The sequence below is a fragment of the Ruditapes philippinarum genome, unplaced genomic scaffold, assembly GCF_026571515.1.
Source record: "Ruditapes philippinarum isolate M1 unplaced genomic scaffold, ASM2657151v2 ctg100_1_1_1_1, whole genome shotgun sequence".
Lineage (NCBI taxonomy): Eukaryota > Metazoa > Mollusca > Bivalvia > Venerida > Veneridae > Ruditapes > Ruditapes philippinarum.
Window position 1 is genome coordinate 550,832 of NW_026860686.1, and position 6,271 is coordinate 557,102.

Genomic DNA, 6,271 nt, shown 5'->3' on the forward strand with positions numbered 1-6,271 from the left:
AAGATGTATTTTTACCGGCAGAATGCGTTTTAAGAACAGTTCTTAGTCCGTTTTTTCGACACTATATTTGGATTTTGCTTTCCCCTTTCTTGTCGGAATTTCTTCTCTCTATTATCTCTAGAATCTTGGGTCATGTTTTCCCTTTTGTCAATGTCGACACGATGATGCATGAACATAGTATCTAACTCATAATTACAAGTTCCTCTTATAGCCCGTGAATGTTCTGTGATTTTATTACTTACTATTTCGGCAAACATTTCAATAAATTTGGGAATATCGGATTTTTTCCAACCAGCTGCGCTTTTCTGGATATGGTTGGCGGACTCACAATTGTTGTTAGTCCACCCACTAGTTACTTTTCCATTGCGACACGGCTCAATGACACCTGCCTTTAATTTTGGTATTAGTATGTCGGTAAAGTAAAGCATAAATTTTTTATCACCAACATTTTTATCAAATTGAGCAATATGTTCTTTTATTCTATCTTCTATTAACTCATAAGTGTCAGCATCCGTCGCAGATGTGAGTCCATCTAGTTCATAAATTGCTTCAATGATAACCTGGCGTTCAGACTTTGGATAACCAACAGAATCCTCTAAATATCTATTGGGTTTTTCACGCAGGTGTGTGGTACAGAGCGTATTGGTGCTCCTGACAGACACCTGTTTATCGCTACATTGAAAGCTCCCTCTTCGTCCGAACCCGCGGTCATATTTTTTTATTTCTTCGTCCGTCAGATTGTCTGCAATATCATGAAAAAAGGATGAGTATGTTTTTGCCGACGAATTTGTGTGTATAAACGTAGGTCCAAAGGATCTGGAGTGTTCTCATGTACTTCGTTTTAAGACAGAAAGGTTCTTATAAACTGTTGGCGTTACATGAAAATCTCCTAGATTGTACGTTTTGTCAACACCTAAAACGGTTCTCCCTGTTTCACAGAACCGTTTAATGTCTGTTATTTGTTGTTCACTGCATAAGGTGATTACAGGGTGATTTAATTCTTTAAGGTGTTTAACACAATAAACAAAGGCATGTGCCTTGGTCATTTCTTCGATTGAGATAAGCTGATCTACCGCATTTGCAGGAACTTCCTTGGTTTTATTATGAGAATACTTTATGTTTCTCAGTTGTTTTTCATTTCTCTGTTTAAATCATCACTTATTTTTTGGTTCACAGTTTTTCCACAGATTACACGGATTGATGTTAAAGCCTTTCTTTAAATTCTCGATGTACTTCCCGTTAAGTTCGAGAATACATGGGGGCATTGTTTGATTTCAATATAACATCGCTGACATCTTTTTGACAGTCCTAATGCCATTTGTTGATTAAACGGTGTTGTTGTCTTCCCGTGGTCGGCTCGCGGTCTTTTAAGTTTCCTACCTGGCTTTATGCTTCCGCCAGGTCACTTTTTTCATCACAACAGCAGGAGCCAAGTGATGTGTAGCAGTCGTAAAAAGTTGCCCCGTACTTCACTTCAGTGTTGTTATATTTCTTTGGTCATTCGGTGTTATTGATTCCAGCACTTTAAAGTATGGAAAATTGAGTACCGCTCAAGCCTGTGGTTCGGGCCTGTGGTATGTTGCACGTTTTCATTATCCCCTCAGACTCAATCAAACCGAGACTGCAATTTTCATGTAATTTTGCTGTTTTTATTGCTTCCACTTTTATCAGGTTTACCAAGTTAATCACTTTGTTACAGATATACCTTCATATGAGTGATGAGCGGGGTCTTTGAAAAATTCTATTTGAAAGATCCTGGTAATGAGATACAAACATCATGATTAGCATGTGTGCTGGCAAGTTTGTAGTTTCTCGTGTTTCGTATGGCTCGCACTCTTTTTTCCATCCTCTATCCACTATGTCCTTTCATGTCTCAGGCACTGTTTCAAACTCAGGCACTGAGCTTATCTTCAACTGAGTTGTAGATACATGTATAATGTGATTTGCACTTTTTGCATTATTGCGGGTCTATTTATGCAGAAATTTGTCCCGTCTACATGGGATAACCACGTGTTCTTTTATCAGGGATACTTATTTTTTCGTTTTCATATCTACTAGCAAAAGTGTCGTTATCATTGCTAGTGACCAATCATTCTTTATTGAGAATTAAATTAACAATATTTTGGCATGCTTTCACCGGATAGCCGCCTTTGTCCTCCATATATTTCAAGTTGTTATTTTTTAAATATCCGGTACAAAGCAAATGTGTGGCATCGGACAGGAAGTTCCCTATTGAAGGCATGAATGCACCTTCGTCGTCTAAACATTTTACGAGCATTTTCTTCTCTACATTTGTCAATTCTCTCTAATTTGGTGCAGGAACGCATTGTATGCTCTAGTTGTGGATGATGTATGAAGAAACGTCGGACCAAAACATACAGGATGGTCCATTAATTTATCTTCTAAGGACATACATATCTTTATAGACTGTAGGTGTCACACAGAAATCACCGAGGTTATATGTATTGTCTATGTTCAGAACTGTACCACCTTCCTTGCAGCAGAACCTCTTTTTAGTGTCATTTATTTAAAAATTTCATTTTCTTAAATTGGACATTTTGCACAAAAAATATCTCTTTGTCATGTCCAATAGTGCAGGCCAATATTCTTGATCTGCTTTCATTGTATTTATTTATTTTGTGTCGGTTATATTTCAAATTTCTAGGTTGCGTTTCATCGCATTGCTTTTCGAAATCATCGTCCTTTTCTTACTCATTTCATTTTCTACTTGTTTTTTTTCCAGTGCTTCCGTAAATTTAGGCTTTGTTTTAATATAGGCATTGTTCCTTCCTTGAAATTCCGTATTTCGTGCATCTGATGGCCTGTATATATTTTCCCACTTACTCAACGATTGCTGCATTTTCATTAATGTATTTCAATTCGTCTAGAATATTGCTGAATCATGTTATTCGACTTTTAAATGTTGCTTCACCAATTGATAACTTCAAAGTATTGTAATGCTTCTGGACTTTCAAGATATCCTTAGGTTTAGGCATATAATCACATACTAATGCTATTGTACAAGATGTACAGAACTAAAAACATAAAGAAAACAATATGCCCCCCTTTTTTAGCATGTAGTACACCCTTTGGTTGTTATTCAAAAACTCTCTCTGATCTCTAAATGGAAAAACACATTCCCACAAAACTCATTAAAGAAGATCATAAGAAGAAACCATGAAAAAATAATACACTAAAAAAGGCTATGAAAAGAAGACCAAAACTGTACACCAGAATGAAGAAGACCTGGAAAACATCAGATATAAATAAATATAAAAGCTTTAAATCACAATTCCAAAAATTAGAAAGACAATCCTACTATCCATATGTCAGCAATATTATCAAAGTTGAGACAAACAAGCAAAGCAGAAAAAGTTTTGGAGCTTCATCAAGTCATTTCGGAAAGACAACTCAGGCATTTCACCACTTAAATATAAGGGGCGACTCTTTAACGCTGCATGTGACAAAGCCAACATCTTAAACAAGCAATACATGTCAGTATTTACTCATGAAACAGACAGTAATATCCCAACACCAGCAGGAACACCTTTCCCGCATATGGACACCATACAGATCAACGAAGAGGGAATCTTGAAGTTGTTACTCAACATCAACCCAAGGAAGGCTTCAGGTCCTGATTACATCCCGGCACGCATTCTAAGAGACTGTGCTTCTGATCTGGCCCCAATCCCCACTATGATCTTCCAGGTAAAGTACCGGACGACTGTACCCAAGCCAATGTCACAGCCATCTACAAGAAAAGCTCCAGGCAGGATCCTGCAAAGTATCGCCCGGTCTCTCTCACAAGCCTATGCTGCAAGCTGCTCGAGCATGTCATTGTCAGTCAGACCATGAAACATCTGGAAAGACATAAAATGCTACACGATTGCCAACATGGTTTCGGAGCAAGGAGGAGCTGCGAAACACGACTCCTCACTCTTGCGCATGAGCTGACAGAATCACTTGACAAGAGGATCCAGACACACATGAGTATATTGGACTTCAGCAAGACGTTTGACAGGGTACCACATCAGAGACTCCTCAAGAAGCCCATCACTATGGCTTCCGAGGCAGAACTCTCCAATTGATCTTTTCCTTCTTAAATGGCCGCACCCAGAGAGCGCTGGTCCAATGCCATTCATTTGAAGAAGCCCCAGTCGTTAGCGGCGTCTCTCAGGGCTCAGTACTGGGACCACTTTTGTTCCCCATATTCATAAATAACCTTCCAGAGGGACTTCTCTCAAAGACTCGATCATTTGCAGACGTCTGCATCCTATACAGCCAGATCAAGTCCATAAATCACCAGCAGTTGCTTCAAGCTGACCTGGATTCTCTAGCCAGGTGGGAACTCTTGTGGGGCATGGACTTTCACCCTCAGAAATGCAGCATCCTTCGAGTAACCGGGGCGAAATCTCCTCTCCGGACCAACTATATCCTGAAAGGTATAACTCTGGCTGAAGAACAGACATCAAAATACTAAAATAGATAAATACAGAATCCCTAAAGAAAGCCCAACACGGCAAAATTGAAAATGTTGCAGGCTCGGTTTGATTGAGCCTGTTCATGGACGGTACTGTTAAGTGCAAACTACCGTGTGGAATTACAATCAGACCTTGGCTGGAAACAACACATTGACAAGATCACCATGAAGCTAACAACATGCTAGGCTTCCTAAAACGTAATTTTAGAAACACAAGCTGTGAAACTAATACCAACGCCTACATATCTCTTGTTCGATCTAACTTAGAGTACTGCTGCACTGTTTGGAACCTCTATCATCTTATATAAAACCCTATATATTAAGTAAAACTGGTACAGCGAAGAGCAGCATGCTTCACTAAACAGGTACCATAACATCAGCAGCGTTTCAGATATGCTACATCATCTAAATTGGGAAACACTGGAAACACACCGTCAAAAGCTCCGACTCATTATGCTCTACAAAATCATCCATGAAAATGTGGAAATAGATCTAGGCCACTTCTTAACACCAACTAAACCCAGACCAAGGTCGCCCACACAGTACCCGATTCCTGCAGTATTCAACGTCCACTAACGTTATAAAAAATCTGGAAACAAAGTGATCCCTCGGAAGCATTAATCACAACAAAATTACATAAGAATTGCAGACTCGGTTTGATTGAGTCTGTACATGAAGGATAATGAATAGGTGCAACATCCCTCACGCACCCTAGCACCGGCTTGAACGGTACTCAATTCTCAACACTTAATAGTGCTGGCATCAATGATCCCGAAGGACCAGAAAAATATAACAACACTGAAGTGAAGTACGGGGCAACTTTTTACAGCTGCCACACAGCACTTGACACCTGCTGTTGTGAAGTATAAAAATCTGGAAACAAAGTGATCCCTCGGAAGCATTAATCACAACAAAATAACATAAGAATTGCATACTCGGTTTGATTGAGTCTGTACATGAGGGATAATGAATAGGTGCAACATATGAAGTTCAGCTTCTTTCCTCGGTGTATTCCTCTATGGAACAATCTGCCAGCATCTATTGCTGAGGCTCATTCTTTTTGCATCCTTCAAGAATGAGCTGTTTAAACTAACCTTCTTATCGGGACTTACATGCACAGTTACGAAGTACCGCCAATTGAAGGGCTTGAGCTATGTCAGCAGGGTCTCAGACCTGGGCACTGCCAGGGAAGCTGGATTGGTCTTGTCTAGATGGCTGAAAAGTAACTGTGTACAACTTTCTGCTTAACTTCTATCTAGCTAAAACTGTGTCTGTGTCATTTTTCTTTCTATCCTATTTTATTTATCTTTTGTCTTTTTTCTTGTGTACCGTAAAAGAAATGTCAAGTTTGACAGTTTAACGTACCTATACTGTAGATCCACATCTACATCTATATTATACTGCTTCAAAATCGTTATCAATTACACTAAGCAGGCGCATTGTCTGGGAATAGCTGTTAAAAATAAATATGTTAAGTGCAAATTTATAGACATAAGGTAAAAGAAAAATAAAAAGAATTACAATTCTGAGATAAAAAGTAAATGCAAAGCTGGCTTAGAACTGGTAAAAAGGATGCAGCTGCACAGTAAAGAGGTTTAGTTTGTAAGGACACGGGTTGGCCATTCCAAAGACAAATACTTCTGGGGGAAAATGAATAGGAGTGGTATTGTGTCCTTGAATATGGTATTAGGAAGTTCAGGTTTCTAGTGGGTGTAAGATGCTGATGGTCGACCCTCACAAGATCTGTTCTAGGGTTTGCCAATTAAGTTCACTTATCATTTTAGATACACT